Here is a 25,542-nt window from a genome sequence, read left to right as displayed (position 1 = left end):
CACATAATTATCTCAATAGATGCAGAAAAGGCTTTTGACAAAATTCAACAGCCCTTTATGCTAAAAACGCTCAATAAATTTGGTATTGATGGAACGTACCTCAAAATAATAAGAGCTATTTATGACAAACCCACAGCTAATATCATACTGAATGGGCAAAAACTGGAAAAATTCCCTTTGAAAACTGGCACAAGACAGGGATGCCCTCTCTCACCACTCCTATTCAACATAGTGTTGGAAGTTCTGGCTAGGGCAATCAGGCAAGAGAAAGAAATCAAGGGTATCCAGTTAGGAAAAGAAGAAGTCAAATTGTCCCTGTTTGCAGATGACATGATTGTATATTTAGAAAACCCCATTGTCTCAGCCCAAAATCTCCTTAAGCTGATAAGCAACTTCAGCAAAGTCTCAGGATACAAAATTAATGTGCAAAAATCACAAGCATTCTTATACACCAGTAACAGACAAGCAGAGAGCCAAATCAGGAATGAACTTCCATTCACAATTGCTTCAAAGAGAATAAAATACCTAGGAATCCAGCTTACAAGGGATGTAAAGGACCTCTTCAAGGAGAACTACAAACCACTGCTCAGTGAAATCAAAGAGGACACAAACAAATGGAAGAACATACCATGCTCATGGATAGGAAGAATCAATATCGTGAAAATGGCCATACTGCCCAAGGTGATTTATAGATTCAATGCCATCCCCATCAAGCTACCAATGACTTTCTTCACAGAATTGGAAAAAACGGCTTTAAAGTTCATATGGAACCAAAAAAGAGCCCGCATTGCCAAGACAATCCTAAGTCAAAAGGACAAAGTTGGAGGCGTCACGCTACCTGACTTCAAACTATACTACAAGGCTACAGTAACCAAAACAGCATGGTACTGGTACCACAACAGAGATATAGACCAATGGAACAGAACAGAGTCCTCAGAAATAATACCACACATCTACAGCCATCTGATCTTTGACACACCTGAGAGAAACAAGAAATGGGGAAAGGATTCCCTATTTAATAAATGGTGCTGGGAAAATTGGCTAGCCATAAGTAGAAAGCTGAAACTGGATCCTTTCCTTACCCCTTATACGGAAATTAATTCAAGATGGATTAGAGACTTAAATGTTAGACCTAATACCATAAAAACCCTAGAAGAAAATCTAGGTAGTACCATTCAGGACATAGGCATGGGCAAGGACTTCATGTCTAAAACACCAAAAGCAACGGCAGCAAAAGCAAAAATTGACACATGGGATCTAATTAAACTAAAGAGCTTTTGCACAGCTAAAGAAACTACCATCAGAGTGAACAGGCAACCTACAGAATGGGAGAAAATTTTTGCAACCTACTCATCTGACAAAGGGCTAATATCCAGAATCTACAAAGAACTCAAACAAATATACAAGAAAAAAACAAACAACCCCATCAAAAAGTGGGGAAAGGATATGAACAGACATTTCTCAAAAGAAGACATCCATACAGCCAACAGACACATGAAAAAATGCTCATCATCACTCGCCATCAGAGAAATGCAAATCAAAACCACAATGAGATACCATCTCACACCAGTTAGAATGGCAATCATTAAGAAGTCAGGAAACAACAGGTGTTGGAGAGGATGTGGAGAAATAGGAACACTTTTACACTGTTGGTGGGATTGTAAACTAGTTCAACCATTATGGAAAACAGTATGGCGATTCCTCAAGGATCTAGAACTAGATGTACCATATGACCCAGCCATCCCACTACTGGGTATATACCCAAAGGATTATAAATTACTCTACTACAAAGACACATGCACACGTATGTTTATTGCAGCACTATTCCCAATAGCAAAGACTTGGAATCAACCCAAATGTCCATCAGTGACAGACTGGATTAAGAAAATGTGGCACATATACACCATGGAATACTATGCAGCCATAAAAAAGGATGAGTTTGCGTCCTTTGTAGGGACATGGATGCAGCTGGAAACCATCATTCTTAGCAAACTATCACAAGAAGAGAAAACCAAACACCGCATGTTCTCACTCATAGGTGGGAACTGAACAATGAGATCACTTGGACTCGGGAAGGGGAACATCACACACTGGGGCCTATCATGGGGAGGGGGGAGGAGGGAGGGATTGCATTGGGGAGTTATACATGATATAAACGTCATGCACATGTACCCTAGAACTTAAAGTATAAAAAAAAAAACAAAACAAAACAGTAGGAGACTTTAACACCCCACTGACAATATTAGGTCACTGAGACAGAAAATTAACAAAGATATTCAGGACCTAAACTCAACACTGAATCAAATGGACCTGATAGATATCTACAGAACTATCCAACCAAAAACACAATATACATTTTTCTCATTGCCATTGCTACGTGGTACATACTTTAAAATTGATCACATACTTGGAAGTAAAACACTCCTTAGCAAAAAAGGAAAAAAAAAAAAAAAAAAGAAAGAAAGAAAACCAGCACACAATAATAATACTCTCCCTCACCATTCCTATTCAACACAGTATTGAAGTCCTTGCCAGGGCAATGAGGCAAGAGAAAGAAATAAAGTGCATCCAAATAGGAAAAGAGGAAAGCAAAGTATCCCTGTTTGTGACAACATGGTCTTGTATCTAGAAAACCCCATAGTCTCAGCCCAAAAGCTTCTTAAGCTGATAACTTCAGCAAAGTCTCCAGATACAAAATCGATGTGTGAAAATCACTAGCATTCCTATACACCAACAACAGTCATGTCGAGAGCCAACTCAGGGACAAACTCCCATTTACAACTGGCACAAAAAGAATAAAATACCTGGGAATACAGCTAACAAGGGAGAACTACAAACCACTGCTCAAAGAAGTTGAAGAAAACACAAAATAAATGGAAAAACATTCCATGCTCATGGATAAGAAGAATCTGTATCATTAAAATGTCCATACTGTTCAAAGCAATGTATAGATTCAATGCTATTCCTATTAAACTACCATTGAAATTCTTCACAGAACTAGAAAAAACTATTTTAAAATTCACGTGGAACAAACAAAACAAAACAAAACAAACAAACAAACAAAACTCTGCATAGCCAAGGCAATGCTAAGCAAAAGAAACAAAGTTGGAGGCATCACATTGCCACACTTCAAACTATACTACAGGGCTACAATAACCCAAAATAGCATGGTACTGGCACAAAGCAGACAGATAGACCAATGGCACAGAATAGAGAACACAGAATAAGACCGCATACCTACCACTATGTGGTCTTCAACAACACAAAAACGAGCAATGGGGAAAGGATTCCCTATTTGATAAATGGTGCTGGGATAACTGGCTAGTCATATACAGAAGATTAAAACTGGACCCCTTCCTTACACCATATAGAAAAACTAACTCAAGACGGATTAAAGACTTAAACATAAAATCCCAAATTATAAAAACCCTGGAAGACAACCTAGGCAATACCATTCAGGACAATAAACATGGGCAAAGATTTAATAATGAAGATGCCAAAAGCAATTGGAACAAAAGCAAAAACTGACAAATGGACCTAATTAAATTAAAGAGCTTCTTCTATCAACAGAGTAAACAAACAACCTACAGAATGGGAAAAAATTTTTGCAAACTATGCATCTGACAAAGGTCTAATATCCAGCATCTTAAGGAACTTAAACAAATTTACAAGAAAAAACAACCCCATAAAAAACCCCATTGTTCATGTCTGGCAAATACATGAACAGACATTACTCAAAAGAAGACATACACACGGCCAAGAAGCATATGAAAAAATGATCAGCATCACTGATCATTAGAGAAATGCAAATCAAAACCACAATGAGATACCATCTCACACCAGCCAGAAAGGATATTATTAAAAGGTCAAAAAACAGATGCTGATGAGGTTGTGGAGAAAAAGGAATGCGTACAAACTGTTGGTGGGAGTGTAAATCAGTTCAACCATTGTGGAAGACAATGTGGCAATTCCTCAAAGACCTAAAGACAGAAACACCATTTAACTCAGCCATCCCATTACTGGACACATACCCAAAGCATATAAATCATTCTATTATAAAGACACACGCGTGTGTATATTCATTGCAGCACTATTCACAATAGCAGAGACATAGAATCAACCGAAATGCCCATCAATGATAGACTGGATAAAGGAAATGTGGTTCATATACACCATGGAATACTATGCAGCCATAAAAAAGAATGATACCATGTCCTTTGAAGGGATATGGATGGAGCTGGAGGCAATTATCCTTAGCAAACTAATGCAGGAACAGAAGACCAAATGTTCTGCAAGCCACGTGTTCTTACTTACAAGTAGGAGCTAAATGATGAGAACACATGGACACATAGAGGGGAACATCACATACTGGGGCCTATCAAAGGGTGGAGGGTGGGAGAAGAAAGAGGACCAGGGAAAATAACTAATGGGTACTCAGCTTAATCCCTGGGTGATAAAATAATATCCACAACAAACCCCCATGACACAAGTATATCTATGTAGCAAACTTGCACGTGTACCCCTGAACTTAAAATAAAAATTAAAAAAAAAGATAAAGAAAAAAATAGAAAATATGGTACATGTTCACCATGGAAGACTACATAGCCATAAAAAAGAAGGAAATCAAGACCTTTGCAGCAACATGGATGAAGCTGGAGGCCATTATCCTCTGTGAGCTGAAGCAGAAACAGAAAACTAAATACATTTTTTCACTTATAAGTGGGAGCTAAGCATTGGGTACACATAGATATAAAGATGGGAACAACAGACACTGGGGACTCCAAAAGGAGAAAGGAAGGGAGAGAGGCAAGGGCTGAAAGCTTTCCTATTGTACACTATGCTCACTACCTGGGTGACAGGATCATCCTTACTCCCAACCTCAGTGTCATGCAATATACCCTTATAACAAACCTGATCATGTATCCCCGAATCTAAAATAAAAGTTGAAATTACAAAATTAAAAAAATTTATGGTTAACTCAATGAGTCAGAATGGAAATGTGAATATACCTAAGAAGTCAAAGGATCTTCACCTTCATCTGTAAAAAAGAAGGGTGTTTAGAATGTAGTAGGTGACAGACCGCTTATCTTCACCACTGATTCATCTAGACTATATGTTCAGAGCTGGGTGACACTTTTAAGCTGTATTCAGAACATTAGAGAGTTGTGCTATTATACAGTGTACAAATTCTTCATTCATTATGTCAAAGCTAAAAGCACGGCTACAATCTAACTTAAGATTAATCTTCTGCAATTACAAAAGACGAATGATGTTTGCAGGAAGCAACAGAGTATAGGGCTTATTTCTGACTTGCCTACTCAAAGAAAGTATGGCCATCTTTTACTTAATAGAAATACAGCAAACCAAATCTATGGCAGTATTAAAAATTCTACCTTAAACAAAAACCAGAAAAATACAGACATGGACTCTAAGTCTGCCATGGGCATTTATTATATTCCTTAGATTTTACTGTTAAAAATGACGAATATCATATACACATATATTTTCCTGCATACAAAATCCACAAAAGGTTGGAAGATGACATTTTTACTAAAAGGTTACAGATCTAATTTTCTGTTTATTAACTGGTTTAAAAACCTTGGAAAGATTTTACTCAAAACATCTGTAAGAATAGTAATCTCTTTTACATACTAAGTATTCAGTATCTATTTGCCCCAAGCTACCAACTTAATTGTAATTATCTTTACCATGTGTTTATAATTTAGGATGTTAATCTTACCCTATGAATGCTGGTCAATTGGAACCTCTGCAATTAGTCTCAATTTGAAAAGTTCCTAAGGAGAAATCACAAGCATATTGTTATATTTTACGCATCACAGGACTGCAAGATAATTCATCCACTGATATGGTTCTAAAATTTCTAACACATATAATAATTTTATGAAACATACAAAAGATAACTTACTTAAAAAGAAAGCATTAAAGAGCTCACCTTCTGACTTCTCAAAGAAGAGGTTAACTATTACCCAGGGAGAGAAACAAATCACTGTCACAAACTACACATTTTACTTCATCACAACAGTAGCTTACAAGGCACAAAACATAAACGTTGAATTTGTTTTGTTTGTTTTTTTTTTTTGAGATGGAGTCTCGCTCTGTCACCCAGGCTGGATGGAGTGCAGTGGCGCGATCTCGGCTCACTGCAAGCTCCATCTCCTGGGTTCATGCCATTCTCCTGCCTCAGCCTCCTGAGTAGCTGGGACTACAGGCGCCCACCACCACGCCCGGCTAATTTTTTGTACTTTTAGTAGAGACAGGGTTTCGCCATGTTAACCAGGATGGTCTCGATCTCCTGACCTCGTGATCCGCCTGCCTCGGCCTCCCAAAGTGCACAATGAATTTTTAATGGAGAATAAGACAGCATTATATATGAGTACCACTGATTTTAAAAAATATAAGACAGAAAAACAAATTGAAAGTATCTATGCTTCTTAAAAGGGGAAACACAGTGAAAGACTTAACATTTGGGATAGTTTTCTTTGTCCAGTTTTTAATTTTTGCTGACCTACTGGTTTTATACAATTAGGCCATTATAAAATTCAAGGGCACAATACTGAGATCTTTTTTTGCCACTTATATATCACAGGTTTTTTTGATACTGCTATGAAGTTTCTTTAAGAATCATTTTTGATGGAAGCATATAGTTCATGCATGGATATGTCTTAGTTTACGAACTCATTCCTCTACTAAATTTTCAATTTTCCTTTTTTTTAATACTAATAACGTTGTAAACATCTCTGTACTTTTCATATGATTTTTTTATTTTGTTTTGCATATACTTCCAAAATGAAGGAATTAGGTCAAAAGAGCATAAACATTTTAAGGCCTCTGATATACAGCATCAAATTATTTCTCAGAAAGGTTATACCAATTTTCTTTCCTGTCAACAATGTATGAGTAACACCTCACCAGATTTAGAAATCATTATTAAAAAAATTTGCTAATTCCTATGTGAAAAATGATCTTATTGTTGCTTTATTCGGCATTTCTTTGAGTTGAATTGAACATGTTTCAGCATACTTACTAATGCATTTCATTCCTCTCTCCTATTTAACATTTACCTAAACCAGAGGAATATTTTGCTGAGAAGATATAAATGTAGAGCTCAATGACAGCTCTCTCGTAATGAAAATTTGTCATCTCAGGGTGAAGCCACTGCTGTCAAGTAAAGTAAATAACAAAATGTAGCTGAGTTTCTTTATTCAGGATAAAGCCAAATCATTCAAACCAATTTTAGAAACTATAACTAAATTTATCAGCTTTCTTCCTCCTTAGCAGAACACAAAAGTACCAAGTTGGAAGAATGAAACGTGAAATACTAAATGACAATGCTTCTTAGAATAGCATAAATAGTCCATAATAGGCAGGATAAAAAGAGGACAAAGATTGTTACAGCAATTCTGACCGACCCAGCTGCTGAGGCAGGCGGCCTGCGTCAGCACGTCCGCCAGCTTGCTATGCTAATGAGTGTTACACAACTAGCTGATCTACCCCTTCAAAAACATTCTCTCTCCAGGGGGGGACACAAGACGTGTGTATTTTAACTTAAAAAGTCAATTCCAAGATAACCTAAAAATAAAAGGGTATTCTGGAAGATTTGGAGATAAGTATAACACTGAGAATTCTTTCTCAAATAAGAGCTTCCTCCCGAAAGGAAGGCTCCCAATGAAGGACATACAAGGAACAGCTCCCAAGTGACTGAGAATTAAGGAACAATACAGCAACAATCAGCTTTCTGATAGAAAAACAAAAGGCCCCAAAGGATCTTACTCTGGATGTTCTTGTTTCTTTCTGGTTAGGAGAGATGGTGGATTTGACAAAACAAACTTTTTTGTAGTGCACAAAGAACTACTATACAATTTTGGAATGTGAGCATGGCTTTCCATTTGGGCGTATTTGTCTTGTAGGGATAGTTAAATCTTAGGAAAGATCTAGCAAGATGTCAAGAATCTCTGGTCAAAGGACCTCAACTGGGTTAAAGGCATAGTCACTGGGACCTTTTCTGGTAGGAGAGCTATGGCAGAAATCACTGTAATATCATACTCATTCACCCTGCCTCAGGCAATTGCATAAGTTTAAGGCTTCCGACTACGTAAAATTAAAGCCTCCCATTTCATCAGTCTGAAAAACTCAAAAACATAAACAACAGATGGATTTAAAAAAAGAACATCCCACTGCATCATCTGTCCCATTCTCGATCAAGTGGAATCACCTCTATGAGCCATCCAGACCAGCACAGGCTGAATTTGTTGCTCCTTCATCTGTGTTCCAGGAAGTCATTTACTAATATTTCTTTTAAAGTGTTTATTAATATATGTGAAACTATTGCCTCCAATTCTTTGAGGGCTGAGGCAGTATCTCATTTATCGGTATCCCAGGGATGTATCCCAATGCCTCTTTCATGGGCTAGATTAAGGTCCTCGATATTATAGCAGCTACCACGTATGGATTCATCAATGGGGCATTTAGATCTCTGGAAACTTAACTAGATTAAACAAAAATAGTACCTACCGAAATTTTCTCAAGGATGGTATTGAATGTGGTTGGAAGAAAATATCATGAGTCTATTTCCTTTGGGTCAGAAACTGGCAAAAGGAGGACCCAGAGGGCTCTTTTGCTACTCTTTTTCCATACAGTGCTTCACTACTCCACTTAAAAACACTGTGAACAAATATTTAATGAATACCAGTGTGAAGTGGCATCAAATCCTTAGCCTCTCCAGAGCCCAGAGTGATCCGTGATAAGCCCACTCCCCTTGCGTCGGTCTTGTCTCTCTCTGTGCCATGAATATTTAGTAAATCACTGTTGAGTAAATGAAGGACAGCAGATCAGGTTTCACCACCCATTTAGGAACCAAGGGTACAGAGGAGAAGGCCTGGCTCTCAGAAAGATCTGTGAACACCACTGGTGCACGCACATGGTGGGTATGGAAGGGTGGCAAAGCAAATGACAGGGACAGAGACTCAGGCATTTCCAAGACCCCATGGCAGGGGCAGAAATTCAGAAGCAGAGACTAAGTCTTCATCCTTCAGGAAGAAAGGAGAAAAATTTATATTTGCCAACTTACTCACCAAATGGGACATTTCACAAATTTGAATGGAAAACTGCTGTCAATTCAGCCTGAGTGGCTGCATTATAATGACTGAGAGTCATTCTGAATCAGTGTTGGACCACTGGATAAATGCCAGAGCATTCCAAAATGACCTTAATATCTTATCAAATTATGATTTCACAATTATTCCCTTTTCCACAAGTTAACCTAAGTATAATGCAACAAGAACAACACTGGGACCAACGGAATTATCAAGGTATCATCCAAACAAGCATGCTGCACATCATACAATTCTGTGCCCACTTGTCCTGAACTCTGGAGGGCAAGGACCTTTCTAGTGTCCTAAGAGTCAACCACATATTAGGTGCTTCATAAATGTTATAATTCCACAATGCTGTGAGCTATGATTGAGCTGCCAATATTGCATGTCCTTAGATAGCTTTAGTCTCATAAAACCAATAACATCTGATAAGGATCACTGTAAAGAATGCTACATCTGCTATAACATACCTTAACCCAAAGACAAAATCAAATTGTTATGCATTGCAAATCAGCCTAGTGCTTGAGCTAATTTCTGACCACAAAACACAAAGGTTTAATTTTCAGTATTAAGTGACTATTAAACACAAAATATCTGCTACCCTATGTGTCCCCCTAAACAAGTAGTTAGTCCTTCATGCTTCTTTAGCATTTAGGGAATACTGATAGTTCTATTATGCTTCCATTAAACTAAATCACAAATATCTGATTTGATGTCTTCCTGCTTCAGCCTTTGAGCTCTTGTAAGAGTCAGGTGTGCAGGAAGAACTAACACTAACAGTCTCAATAATTACTGTTGAATGGAAAGGGGTGATGGTAGGGGAAGGGTAACATTTACAGTGTACCTGGTGAGATAGGTATTAGCCGACTCTAAAGGTGAAAAAGTTGAGGTTCCGAGAAACAAACTTGCTCAAGTTCATAAGCAGACCCAGCATTCACAACAGAGCTGACTAAGAGCCATCTGCTACACAGCCTCCCCAAGGAGCTATATAAAAAGGAGTTTTATATAGAATGTGACAGCTCTCTCCTTTTCTCCAAGCTACAATCTATCTTTTAGAACTAAAAGAGACAATTTAAGAATGAGATCTATTTTGTTTTCCTAGCTCATTGCTCAGTATTCCATCTAGGAAACAGAATCAACAAGTGCTTCCTCCATCCTGGCTGCCTATTAAATAATTAAAGTCGACATGATAGATAGCCAGAGCAAGGGTACATCCTGCTTGCACAGCCTCTTATGAAGAAACATTTACCAACAATTTAATAACAAGATGAATAACCCAAGTTTAATCTGCAGTTAAATAATAGTGTTTTACATGGCTTTTCTTCCAGACATATCGATTAAAATGTGGTTAAAATAAATCAAAACACACTACCCATATATGACCTTCTTTTTGAAAGACTTTAAAAAGGAGTATCACATGTTTTCAATGTGTTACTTTGTTCGGCCTAGTTCTTACCCTAAAACTGATGAAAATGTGAGAGACTTGGAAGGGAAGGTAGCAGAATAGTTAAGATTGAGGTTTGACTTTGTTGTTTACCATCCGCTTGATCTTAGATAAGCTATCACTTTTCTCATCTGTAAAATAGGGATAATAACCATAATAATGGTTTCAACCTAATGGAGTTGTTTTAAGAATTAATTGAGGCAACTACAATTCAAATGCTTAGCACAGCAGCAGGTACAGTGTAAGCACTAAACGTGGGTATTTATTAACACAGTAGTAGCTTTATCTAAAATTAGTCCTTAATGATTGCCTTTAAAGTATGATCCTATAAACAAATAGCAGATTAGATACTGGAGGTTTGGCTTTCCACCTAAGTTGTGATTTCCATGCCAGTTCTCACCATATATCACAAGACTCATTACTAGAAAGTGTTGTGAAATATAAACTGTTCTTAATCATTTACTATATGGCCCATAAGGAAGGCAAAGTGTTGTGAAACCTTTAATATACCTTGATGCCACATTTTTAAAAAGTTAACCTGTGCTGGTAACCTCTACTCTTTGATGCAATGTCTATCAAGATTTATGCTGCAGACAGGTCTGATATGACTGTCACCCAAGCAGAAGGTCATGACTTAAAATCTATAATCATGGTTGTACAACAATATAAATGAACTCAATGCCACAGAATTAAAAATAGTTAAAATACTTTAAAAAGTAAAAAGTACTTAAAATAGTTTAAAAAGTAAATTTTGTTACATATGTATATCTCCACAAAAAAATCTATACTCATGTAAAACAGGAAAACTGTTCTTATTGCTTTAAAATGAACATAAATGGATTACACAAATTAAATATACTGTTGGTCTCAATATACTAGAAAACATACCAACACAAAAAATATAATTTTAATGTATTGAATTTGCTTTGTTCATAATTCATAGGTTACAATAAATACTAAATATTTAATTATCAATTTTGTTTGTTACCTTGAATTCCTCCATCCTGCCTGCCTGTTTTAAATACTTAAGGTTGACATGATAGATAGCCAGAGGAAGGGTACATCCTTCCTTGGGTGGGAGAGCATCCTGATTTGGGTGGGAGAGAGAATGTGATCCCCCAAATTTGTCTAGAAAAGGTTTACGTCTTCTTTACTAAATAGCAATATGGCCAGGCATGGTGGCTCATGCCTGTAATCCTAGCACGTTAGGAGGTCAAGATGGGAAGATACTTCAGCCCAGGAGTTTGAGACCAGCTTGGGCAACAAGGCAAGATCCTGTCTCTACAACAAATTTAAAAATTAGCTGGGCATAGTGACACCTGCTTGTACTCCCAGCTACTCAGGGGGATGAGGCAGGAGGACTGCTTGAGTTCAGGACGTCAAGGCTGCAGTGAGCCGAGACTGCACACCACTGAGCTCCAGCCTGGATGACAGAGTGAGATCAAGTCTCTGAAAGAAAAAAAAAAAAAAGGATAAATCGCAATATATGAAGTTAAGAAATTTAAAAAATCTTCTGGTAACTATTAAGGTAACTGAATATGGGAGATCTTTTTTTCCCTAAAATAACAATTGAAGCTCCCATGTTTACAAAATTCACTAATAATTTAATGGATATGCAAAGTATTTGATCCTCTTGTTAATCTTTTGTTAAGCGGTCAATCCACCAGAAGGCATCAAGGACAGCAATAATAGGGTAGGTGAAGGCAGGGAGGAAAAGGAAAAGATAAGAAGGTGGGAGGATGGGTGGTGGTAATGCAGAGGGTGTGTGTGTGTGTGTGTGTGTGTTTTGGGAGGTGGTTATAAGACAGTAATAGCAATCCTTGGCCTTAGTGATAGCAGACACACTTACTGGGTGCCTATGTGAAATAAACAGATCCATCCATCCATCCATCCATCCACGTATCCCTGAGACTTTCGTAATAAACCCATTTTTGCATGATTGCCTTGTTACTTCCATAGTCTCTGGATATGTGGGGTCGAACTGCTCAGCTAAAGCACAAGTGGATAAAGGCATACCAAATGAGACAAACATATTAAAAGATATACCAAATGAGATAGATATATTAAAAGCCATATCAAATGAGTTAATAGAGAAACAGCTGCTCTGCCTCTCCATAGAACTATATTAGGTGGATGAAGGGAATGTAGTAATGTGATTAGATGTTCAAATGAAGGAAAGTAACCATTACTGAGATACAGGGAAGGATCAACACTATAAGGCAGCATGACCTGATCAAACGAATACCCAACTAGGTGTTAGGAAACTCAAGTTCTACTCCTTGCTTTACATCTTACTGACGGTATAATGTTGGCTTTGTCACCTCACTTAACCTAACTTTCCTTACATGTAATGTTGGAGAGAGCAAGTGATTGAGAGAGTCTCTACTTCCAGTTTCCCACAATGCAATGAGTTTATTAACTGTGGTTGGAGCTAGGGGATATCTAGTCTGAAAGACTCCTCTGGAGTGGTGAGGATTGAGAAGGGGTTTAAAAGTTAGAACACCAGGAAAAGCAAAGGTGTATGTTTTCTTAGAAAGGGAGTACAATGTCTATAATTGCCAACTCATAAATTGGTCTCACTGAAAAAGAGAGTAAAAATTGGTTATAGCAAGAAAAGGTCATCAAGCCAAGTATATAATGGAAGTACTAATTTTTAAAATTTATTTATATATTTATAAATAAGTAGGATAATAGGATGCTTCACCATGTGGCTTGCTATGGTCACTCACTCTGCCTCACATATACACAAAAATGTGTGTGGGTGTGTGTATGTCTGTACATATGTGTGTGTGTGTGTGTATACATATATATATGCATTTTTTTTGAGACAGGGTCTCACTCTGTCATTTAGCTGAGTGCAGTGTTGTGGTCATGGCTCAATGCACCCCACCTTAGCTTCCCGAGTAGCTGGGATTACAGGCACACGCCACCACACCCAGCTATTTTTTGATTTTTTTGTAGAGACAGAGTCTCACAATGTTGCTTAGGCTGGTCTCAAACTCCTGGACATGAGCGATTGTCCCACCTCGGCCTCCCAAAGTGCTGGGATTACAGGCATGAGCCACCACACCCAGCAGGAAGTACTAATTTTAACTGAAGATAAAAAGGTATTAGGACCACGGAAGGTTTCTACTACTACCTTACCCCTTAAGCACTGGGGTTCAGTCTTGGGTCTGTTGCCTCTCTACTCACACATATGCTATGGGGGTGACATCCTGAGCATTATGCTTAAGGTTTCATCCACCATCTCTGTGTATATGGTGAGCCCAGCTTCCTAACCCCAAGCTGCAGAATCGTCTCCCCAACATCTTCCTGGCTATATACCGAGATGTGTGGAAGCAACTCAAGCAGCATGTCCCAAACTGCGTCTACTGTTTCCTCCCACACCTAGATATCATACCTGCCCTTCCTCGATCCCCGAATCTCAGGTTGATAGCAACATCAAGGGCTAAGGCATTGATTGCTATGGTTTGGATGTTTGTGTCCCCTTCAAAATTCATGTTGAAGCTTAAACCTCAGTGCAACAATATTAAGAAATGGAGCCTTTAAGCGGTGGTTGGGCTATGAGGACTCTGCCCTCAAGGATAGGATTTAGTGCCTTATAAAAGGGCTTGAAGGGTAAGTTCTCTCATTCTATTCCTGTTGCTCTTCTACTCCTATACAATGTTCATGGTCCAGAAACCAAATCTGCAGTATCTTGATCTTGGACTTTCCAGCCTCCAGAGCTGGAAAGGAATACATTTATGTTACTTATAAATTACCCAGTTTTAGGTGTTTTGTTACAGCAGCACAAACAGACTAAGGCAGGTACCTAACCCAGAAACTTTCTCTTCTTCTATTCCCTCAAATCCAATGGCCTCTTAAACCAGTTCCTTCTACAATCTTGCTACCACTCTCTTGGGTGGGGCCCGTGTCCTCTTTGGGCAGGACGACTCTGAAATCACCTCTTCTTTTGCCCTCCTTAGTCCCATTTCCATACTGCAGCCAGAGAGCCCTTTCTAAAACATGTCACCTCTTGACTTGCTGCTTTCTTATTATAAAGACAAAGCAATGTCTCAGGGAGGGTTGGGAGGCTTGCCACTGGGAAGTGAGGGGAAAGAGTGGTGATCTCCAGCTTCTCTTGCTTTCTGTTTTATTGGCTCTTACTGTTTCCCTCCCAGGAGTGCTAAGTTTGACCCCAAAATGTAGGGCAGATTGGATTATTAATTCTGTGATCACAGTGATCATGGATCGCCTGAGAACAGTACGAACATGACAACAGGATGCTTTGCCCTGTGACTCACTGTGGGCACTCGCTCAGCCTCACAGTTAGCTATGGCCACCTCTTGCTTTATCATGCTGCCTGTCTCATGGATTACAATCAGTTTGGAACCCTGCTGTGACGGCAAGGGATTTTTCAAAGCCTCTGACTTTATTTCTATCTATACTTCACTGGTGTCTATGCTTGCAGATACTAGGCATTTTTACAGAATTTTTTTTTTTTTTTTGAGACAGAGTCTTGCTCTGTCGCCCAGGCTGGAGTGCAGTGGTGTGATCTCAGCTCACTGCATGCTCTGCCTCCCGGGTTCATGCCATTCTCCTGCCTCAGCCTCCCAGGTAGCTGGGACTACAGGCACCCACCACAACGCCCGGCTAATTTTTTTTGTATTTTTATTAGAGACAGGGTTTCACTGTCTTAGCCAGGATGGTCTCAATCTCCTGACCTCATGCCTCCCAAAGTGCTGGGATTACAGGTGTGAGCCACCGCGCCCGGCCCAGTTGTCTTGACTTACTGGTCAGCAGCAGTCACTGCTGTGAGAGTCCACTCTGCACATCTTAGAGCAATTGCCCTACTTGCTGATCTGTTGCTGTGTAAGTGTTCTAGAGCTGTTTTAGGTAAGTACAAATTTCCTAATTTCAATGTTCCCCAAGCCCTAGCAGGGGAACAAACAACACAGGAAAAAACACATAAATAAAAATTAGGAAATTGTATTTATGTGTCTGCTGCTGACTGAGTACAGTATCATTTTGCTTCTCCACTCCTCGCACTAGTGAGAGTAAGACGCAGGGGCTGGTTTTCCATGGCAGCAGTGTGGAAAATGAACACGGACTGAGTCCCAGGCCTGCCTCCACCATTATCTGCATGGGCTTAAATCACTCACCAAACACAGGCCTCCATCTCCTCAGCTTTAAAATACAGACAATCATACTGGCTCAAGAATTGATATTAGCGGTAAAACAAATATCATGGAAGCACTCTGAAATCACTGCAGTAGCAAACAAATGCGAAAGAGAACTCTTATAAAGAAAGCTAATGCTTTTACTAGCAAAGTGATTTAAAAAGAGGATGCTTTTGGCCTTGGGACAGTATCCGAAACAAAACAACCCAGGAAGTGAGCTTTATTTATGCCACTCTGGTTCCAGGGAAACAAAACAGCAAGTGTTGCAAAGACATTGACATTTCATCACATTTAGGTCCTATTGCGAAGTCAAAAAGAACTCTTCAAAAAAGGCATTGAGACCCAGGGGTTCAGAAGAACTATGTGGCCCAAACACAGAATGTCAGTCATTTGTTTCACTGTGACAAAACAACAACCTCAGTAGAAAATTATTCTCCAAATCTGCCTTGCAATAATGGACTGATAATGGATCACTTAAGGTCTGTTAACTGGGGATTTGGAAAAAGACAAAAAGAGAATGCGCACAATCTCTAGCTCACCGTGCCAATGGAGTGTATGTGCCTAACTGCCCAGCCCAGAGAAGCTCTTTTAAAAGATTCCAGTCAGTCAGCACTGCTTATCTGTTCCAGCTCCTATTTTCCATGGAAGAAGGGGTGGGGAATGAAACACTGGGCAAGCGCATTCAGAGAGAAACCAGTCTGTTTTGAAAAAGCAAGCTCTTGTGTCATGTAGGATTCAGGTAAAATGTCCGTTTTTACCTTGGTGTTAAATTAATGCTTCACATTTGTAACTTGGTTAATGGCTGCTGGTAGTCAAAATCACTGGTTGCCATTTGCTCTTCAGCTGGAGAGGGAGAATGTCTGGTTTACATTTAGGGTAAATGCAGAGTGAGATGTCTTTTTTTCTGATATCACGCCCTGTAACACCAACTGGGTGTCCTAAAATTCAATCCTATTCTGACATTAACTACTCAGAGTTAGCATCAGACTCCACAGGTTTAAGGGCTCCATTTTACAAGACTGCGCTTGCTTCAAACTCAATCACAAGTCCCAGGAATCCAGACTACCTGTACTTCTGTTTGACTTGACTATAAATTTGGGGGTTCCCATAACGTTCTCTTCAAATTTGGTAATTTACTAGAATAACTCACAGAACTCAGGAAAACACCTTACTCACCATTATTGATTTATTATAAAGGATACAACTCAGGAACAGCCAAATGGAAGAGATGCAAAAGGCAAGGTATTTGAGGGCAGTGGGAGGATGGAGCTTCTCTGCTCTTTCCAACCTCAGCACCCTCCCAGCACTTTGATGTGTTCACCAACCTGGAAGCTACCTGAACCCCATTGTTTAGGGGTTTTTATGAAAACTTCATTACGTAGGCATCATTGATTAAATAACATTGGCCATTAGTGATTGAAAATCTCCAGTCCCTCTCCCCTTTCCAGATGCTGATGGTGGGTGTAAAAGTTCCAATGCTGGAATCACATGGTTGGATCCTCTGGTGACCAGCCCCCATCCTGAGGCTACCCAGGTGCCTACAATGAGTTACCACATTAAAACAAAACTTAGGTATGGTTAACAGGGGTTCACTATGAATAACAAAGGACACTCTTATCAGGAATGGGGCTCTGTGATGTGACATGGGGGCAAAGGCCAAATATGAATTTATTATACACATAACATGATGCTGTATAAGAAAAGTCTCATAAGGAGAGCGAACTCTTATTTCAGCTGGCTGCTGCAATTTCAAACAGTGCCAGATAGTTCACTTAAAAGGTCAAGCTTGCTTTCAAGGCCAAAACAAGGCAGTTGTTTAAGTCATTGATGCCCTGAGTCAACGACTAATAAAGTTATTTCCTAAGGGACATCTTCTTGACATGATGACAGGTCACTTCACAACATGCTCCTATAGTTCTCTATCCCTTCCTTTCAAAACATTTATCACAAACCTATAAGTAATTGTTTGATTAAAGGTTTATTTCTCTCTGAGGTCTGGTCTACATGTATCATGCTTATCATTGCATCCCAGGGCTTAGCTTGTAGAAGCTGCTAGTAAATATTAATTTAACAGATACAAGAGTTTTAATCAGACCTCCTTGCTTGGAAGCAAAAACTGCAAAGTATCTTACAATCTTCATACCTTCTTACCTCAATTTACATCCCAAATTCTATGTGACATGCAAGGCTTCCTGAATCCTTTAGCAGAGACTAAAGACTCCATTTGAGCCTCATCAGCAGAGAAGACGAATTTAGCTCCACCATGGCATTCAGAATAAGTTGGGGCAGCTCTGGGCACTCTGAAGTGATAGAGTAAGCTTCTTCTAAAATAACACACAAATAACTAATATGAATCACATAGAATGCCTACATTCCAAAAAATGTGACAGATCATTCCTGCACATTAGGTTGGCTTCGGGCTTCATAACTCAGCAGGATTCTGCAGCTTCACTTGGTCTCAGCAAAGGGGAGAAACATGGGCCTTCTGGAAACAGAGTTTCAATGGTTTTCCAGGAGACAAAAGATAGACTCCCCATCTGGAAGTCTGACACATGACTTCTAAATCAGGGTGAGGCTCTGTCATAGCTCAGTGACAAAATCGGCTGCAAAACACACAGAGTCTCTACGTTTCTCTTTTATACACAGCAGATGAATCTATGGTTATTTCTTAGCAACCAAATTTGAGAGGCAAAAAGATCGTGCCAAGAAAGCTATAAGTGTAGTTTTTTCCTGTCTTTTTTCTCTCACACGCAAAAAATAGTATTTACCTATTTATATCTGATAATACCATCTGTTTTTATTGTGTGGAGACTCTTACCCATTTAAGGAAGGCAACAACTTAGTCACTGTCAGTTGAAGAAAGGTAGAAATGAAGAGGGTCTTGTGTAACACCAACTTGTGTCATGGGGCACCAAGAGAAAGTGGAAATGTTACATCTTGCTCTGACACTAGGTGTACTCGACAATCATGATGAGGCTTCTGCTGGGTGCAAAGAACTGGCCCAGGTGATGAAGGCAATAGAAACGTGTCACACTCAGACCTAAATCTCAAAAGGAGCTTATGCATTGGTGAAAGAAGGCATAAGTACAAGACCAAACAAATGAATTACACAGTTACATCTTAAGGTAATATATGCTAGAAGAACAATAGTCACTGCACAGGGTTTATGAGTTGGACCAAGAAAGATGCATAAGATTTATATAGTTAGGGGGTGAAGGAATAAGGGGTGAAAGGGGGTGGTTAATAACAGGGCACATAATATTTTATGTGGACGAATGGAACAACCAATAAAGAAGGCAAAAGAAAGTCAAGGTCAATTTAATGAATTAGTGAGCACACACAGAGATGGAGTGGAATTTATGAGACAGAAATGATGGGGATAAGAGTGGAAAGGTGATTAGGATCAAATGCTAAGTGAGTCTCAAATGCCACACTAAAAAATTTTCAAGACATAACTCAGGCGCAGAACGTAACAGGCACCTGAGAAATTATTGCTTTAGGGGTAAAAATATCACATTTAGAATATTCAAATATTTTTATAAGCAGAGAGAAATTTAGGCTTGATATAAGTAGTAGGAAGTCACTGGTGATATCTGAGAAAGGGAATGATAGAAAAATACATTTAGGGACATACTATTATATATCAAGAAAATTAATCTGAAAGCATCAGAAGGAATTCATTGGAGAGAGTTCAAGATTGACAGCAGGAAGCTTAATTTTATGTTAGGGTATATATCTGGGTACCTTGAGAAATAAAACACAGATGGACTTCAAAATTAAAATTCTGAGTAGAAAAATAGTTACGCTTTAAAAAATTAAACTTTCAGATTTAGCCAGTAAATTGATGCAAATGGACAAAGCAATTAGATTTTAAGGAAGCACATTTTTCCTGAAAGTCTTAACTGACTTTTTCAAAAGAGAAATAAATTTGATCTGTACTTTTTTAGACTAGGTAATACCTGAGTACTCTGGTGGAATTAAATACTTAATGGTAAAAATACCACTTTTAGAATAGGCAAAGATTTTGTATGAAGTAACACAGAAGAGCAGTCATTTACAACATACACAAAAGGGTGCCAGATATATTCTAGCCAGGTTAAACACACTGAGAGCAAACCATCAACTTAAGAATACACTGGGCCCTTAATCAATGGAAAAATCATTTGCCATTATTACACTCACCATGCAATCAAACCTCTGTTTAAAATCAAGTTACAATTACTCTAATTATGGACAAACATTTCATTTGTTGCACAACTGGTACCTAATCAAACAGTTCTGCAGAAGAGATGATTTTACCACAAGGTAACTTAATTTCAGCGCCAAATAAGTCCTTTAAATTATTTTTAAAGAGTGTTTTTAACCAATTTACATGTCAGAAATTTTATTTCTATAAAAATTACTACATGAACCAAGTCTAAATCAAACCAAAATGCCTTCCTCTACTTTGAAACAATAGTCTTCTCTCATAAACACTTTAGTCAAATATTTCCCAGCAACAGGCTTGTGTGCACTAACCAGGAAGTGAAACCAAATATGATCATATTGTGAAAGCTGAGTAAAATGAAAGAACACAATTGGAATTATCTGAAGCATATTAAAATTTCATCTGAAAATCCATTCCCTTGGAAACAACAATTTAATCAAGGCAGTAATAAAAGGAATTTTGAAAGCATAATTCTTCATTTTGTTGTGTGGCAATGTCCCCAGTCTTCTATGCAAATATCTTTTCCTGTAGCCAGGCTGGCTCATCTGAAACAAGCACTCACCCAGCCAGCCTGGTGAATGCAGGGAACAGGGTTAAGCAATCATTTTCATGCTAGTAAATCAACTTTGGTATAAACAATTGCAATCTTTAATGACTTACTTTGGAGAAAAATGTATCTTTTACTTCTTAGGTAACAAGTAAATCACATTTCTCTTAATTATTTTGCTGGGTTTACTGTCATTCCCTTTAATCTACTGTAAATTATAAGCTTTCTAAAACCAGAAAATGTATTTTACTGATTAGTCTGCTTTTAACTGACTCAGTGACCTAAACATAGTGAGAGTTATTATAAGTACCTAACGATTATTCTTATTGTCCAAGGATAGTGTTAGCAAACAAAACTCACTACTGTTTACATTTTTCTGCTAAGATGGATACTAAGTAGGATCATCAATTTCTGGTTTCCATTACCATATCTCTTATTCCAAGGAAGTCGGGTGTGGGAGAAGGGGCTAGAAGACACCATGCAAAAATAAAATAAATTCTCATTTACTAATTATTATTCTTTATACTTATTTTTAATTTTAAGCAGGATTTGAGTAAGTTTAGTATTATACATAGGACAATATTTTTATGAAAACTTCCTAGCAATCTAAATAAGAAGATAGTTCCTGAACTACCTATGACTTCAGCAAGTGATCAGGTAGCACCTATTAGACACTGCACAAACACAGTGCAAATCTGAACATTAGTGCTCCTCTGCAGACAAAGCAGACACACTGCTGCTCTGTATACGAATGAAATTTAAGGCCGGGCGCGGTGGCTCACGCCTGTAATCCCAGCACTTTGGGAGGCCAAGGTGGGCGGATCATGAGGTCAGGAGATCAAGACCATCCTGGCTAACACGGTGAAACCCCATCTCTACTAAAAATACAAAAAATTAGCCGGGCGTGGTGGCGGGCGCCTGTAGTCCCAGCTACTCGGGAGGCTGAGGCAGGAGAATGGCGGGAACCCGGGAGGCGGAGCTTGCAGTGAGCCGAGATCCCGCCACTGCACTCTGCACTCCAGCCTGGGTGACAGAGCGAGACTGCGTCTCAAAAAAAAAAAAGAATGAAATTTAAAAGGAAAAAAAAAACTATGAATAAATAAGCAGTGACAGACAAATCTATTGGCACCGTACATGCATGTGTATAAATATATATAATACGCAAATTATGTGGTTAGTGAACTCTAGAAACACTTGAGAGCCTACTATGTTTTAAGAACGGTGTCACACTTAAGAAACTGAGTCAATTCTATTGCCATGGTGTTAAGAGGTTGATGAGCCTAGCTAGTGGGTCTCATTCAGAGCTTGTCTGTGGATATACCAAAAAGTATTGAGGCTGGCCAGTCTCCTAATCAGTCCCCTTTTCTTTGGGCACCCTCTTTTCTTGTTACTCCCTCACTTGCTTTATCAAATACTGTACTTTCACCACAGAGCCTGATCCTTTATATTTATATTCAATGAATTCTCTTGATAGGGAGAATTCATTGAGCATTTGTTGTGGTATGGTCCGAATAAGATAAGAAAGTGTATTTCATTTTATATCTATCCTTAAAACACTTATAAAGTTAGGAAAATGGGAAATTTATACACAGGGTAAAAAGGAAAAAAAATAAAGGATTAAATAGTGGAGTGGAACAACTCTGAACATCATGCTCAAAAGTTTTTGGAGCTTTTTTTTTTCATAGTCATTTAAATCATACACTTGACTTTAGAATAAGGATATAAGCTCAGAGAGAAAAAAATTAGCTGCTGAAGACACATGACTGGTGAGCAACAGCTTGATGCCATAACTGACACCAAACATGGTGCTCTTCCAACCATCCAAAGCTTCCTCCCATAAGGTGAACAGGTATAGCTCAGGGAATGGAGAAGGCAATATAGATAAGGTATCTCTGAGCTGTTAGGGATATGCAGGGGCTGGGGCAGGAAAAAGATCTCCAGTGGGGCAGTGGGGAGGGACAGAGCAGAAGGGTGTTGCCTGAGGAAGAGCATTGAGGCTGCAGAGGATCTTCATGGCCAGAGGGAGACGACTTCACAAATAAATGAGGCAGTGAGGACATTTATGGTTGGAGATTCCAGAATATGAGCGTATGGCTTGAATTGACTTACAAAAGAGAACAATTATAGATTCTAAAACAGAATGCAAGCAATGTTTTAGGAAAATTAATCTGGTGAGGCATGAGAGATACAATGGGGCAGGATCGGGGGCCAGGGGAAAATGAAGGTAAGGGAACCAGGCAGGATCCTACTGCAGTCATTCAATGCTGAAGCAGTCAAGAGTGAAGACCATGGTAGTATCAGTGAGACTGACCAGGAATGAAGGAATTTAGGCAGAACTGTGGGTTCTGGCTGATGAGAGAGATGGGAAAAGGGAAGAGCAGTAAAGTTGGCCTGGTGAAAGGCTCTGTTATAAAGTGCTAGTTAATATTCCAATATTCAGTGGAAGACCATGAAGCTATTTGGTGAACTTTGCCCTTTCATTTCAAAGCAAGGCTAATAATTAACATAATTCATCTTTTATACTTTATTAAAGGTTTAGCATAGCTAAGGTTTGACTGAGTACTGTTCTCGCAAGTGAACCTAGCGGGAAAGCTGAAGAAGGTGAGATGAAAAGACCATTTAGGTGCAGACCTAATGAGACACAGGTACCATTCTATTGAACCCAAAAAGGTATTTGTGAAAGGGAGTGACTTAATCCAGTCAGCGTCAAATCTTAAATTTAAAAAGTGAGAATTTGCCACTTTGGTAGCAGCATGAACAACTCGTTAAAAAGGACAAATACACATAGGGAGGAGACCAGGATAGATCAATTGTCCAGATGATAAACAGGAAAGGAGGCTTGAACTAAGATGTAACTGAGTGTGAAGAGAAGAGCAGATAGAAGCAAAAATACTACTATTACTTGTAAGTGCTTTCAAGCAGGTGCTCTGCTAACTAGCTTATGGGCATAGACTCTAGGGCTCCTTAGGTATCCATTAGAAGGACTTGGTAGCAGATTAGATGTTAAGGAGAGTCAGGACTCAAGGACAAGTGACTTACCCTAGCTTTGGTCACAGGGTCAATGATAAAGGAGGCTAGTGAGTGTGTTATTGAAACACTGAGTTTGCAGTACCTGTGGGCCATCCAGGTAGTGAGGTCTAGTAGGCAGCTGAAAACACAAACTGGAGCCCTAGGGAGAGGAAAAAATATCAATGAGTTTGTTAGGCTGTTTTTGCCGAAGACTCGGGCCAATGTTGGACTTAAAGACCTGCACTTGGTAAAATTTTAAAAGTTACTTAAAATAAATAACTCAAGGCAGTCTCAGTCCATCTCCCACATAAAAGAATTCATTGAATACCTTCCTTCCAGAATATTTCCATTTAAAATTGGGACAATTTAGTTTTTTATGAAGATGACTGAATTCATTAAAACATGAAGTTTATATGTTCGAAAACACCCACATATGCAAACCCGCATCCACGTAACTACAAAACATCTCTTCAAATGACTTCTACTTGGTTGTGCAACTGGAGATAAATAGAATTGGAAGCAATCAAAGACATTCTTTATAAAAATAACTTCCAGCCTCCCTATTGCAGGTGCTCACTGTCTTCCTGATCATGAACTGCCAACTCACTAACAAAACATTAGGGCATATTTTTCATTTCACTTCAGTGTTAAAAAGCTGCTCCCTTTCCCAAGCTACTTTATCTTTAATTTGTTGTCTAATGGTTGTAGAGATAGTGAATATATTTAGCATATCAACAGGGTTAATAGAAACATGAAAGAATTTCTGATGTGATGTATGGTACGTTTTATAAACATCAATCTCCTTTCTTTGCTAGCTTTGATAGAGTTGGAAAATGTTATCCTTTGGGAATTTAATTTTGAAGAATTGTTCTGGTTTTGTTTTTCCTACAGAATCCGTCTCCGTTTAATGTACTAAATACTTATGTTGTTTCGCTTTTCTCCACACAGTAAGCAGTAAGCTCTGGTAGCACAGGGCTTCTATTTGCAGGGCTCACTGTGGTATCCCATTGCCTAGCCCAGATAGTAGGGGTTCAGTAAATAGTTTCTGAGTGAATAATCACAAGCCTGGGATTATTTCACTTCAGGAACTTAATATGTGCTTTTTTTCTTAGCAATCACACCCCAATCTTCATGTTCCAACTTAATTTCGAACTATGACTTCTATTATATTTATATACCTCAAACAAACTCTCAGAATATGCTGTGGAGGGACTCTGCAGGGCCCTGAAGGGTACTGGTACAAAGGAATTAACATGGGAAAAACTGCAGCAAAGTGTCAACAAAGTCTCCCAGTTTCTCCAGGTGATTTTTCTATCCAGCTCTGTCTTATGAGGAGAAGTTATAATGATTTTTCTCCTACCCACACTCTTCTGACTTCTGGCTTCCCTGATCTTAATTCCTATTTGCAGCATCTGTTTCAGCCCAGGGTGAAACAAAACTGAGGGGTCAAAACAAACCTGAGTTTGCATCTGTTGTTTTCATTGCTCGAGGCTTTGAATTTTTTTGTCATTAACTTAAGAGAATGGTCTAAGCCTGTATTTCTACACGGACCAGAAACTCACATTAACTTAATATTACAAGACAGAATAGACTACTTTCCCCCTCAAGGTTCTGATTGTCCTTCTCTGTCCCCATTATAAAACCTAATAATTTCCTCACTACCCTGTTTGATGGGATAATCATAGTGACCACTTGCATTCATTACTCAACATAAATGTTTTTCCTGGTAAACTTGATTTAGTTTGTATGTATTATTGCATAATCAAATCCAAGGAAAAACTATTACCATACTCCAAATTGATATTAAGAATGAAATTAAAACTTCAAACAGAAAAAAATGATGTATTCTGAGTAATTCATGCTATAACTTTTCCATTTGATGTCTAAATATATGCTAGAAAAAATATAGTTCTTTTGTGCTCTTTGTGAAATGTAATCAATATATAACCTAAGCGAGAACTTTTTAAATCATTTGGATTAGGGCTAGTTTAATTCATAGGCCAATAATTCCAAACACATCCCTTATATCAGCAAGGCAATATTTAGAAAGGCTGTCATCATCT

The 25,542-nt window shown here is 38.6% G+C and overlaps 1 protein-coding gene across 1 annotated transcript in view; it reads right to left on the bottom strand.

Moving 5' to 3' along the window:
- The window catches only part of LRRC8B (leucine rich repeat containing 8 VRAC subunit B), an 84,382-nt gene that overhangs the window by 28,474 nt on the left and 30,366 nt on the right, over nt 1–25,542 (bottom strand). Inside the window, 1 exon segment of the mRNA XM_033225520.1 lies at nt 5,741–5,795. The gene's annotated coding sequence lies outside the window, so the exon portion shown is untranslated.

This window comes from Trachypithecus francoisi, unplaced genomic scaffold, assembly GCF_009764315.1.
Source record: "Trachypithecus francoisi isolate TF-2019V2 unplaced genomic scaffold, Tfra_2.0 Lachesis_group12, whole genome shotgun sequence".
NCBI lineage: Eukaryota > Metazoa > Chordata > Mammalia > Primates > Cercopithecidae > Trachypithecus > Trachypithecus francoisi.
Note: the sequence above shows the minus strand (reverse complement) of the source record. Positions and strands in the feature narration are given on the sequence as shown.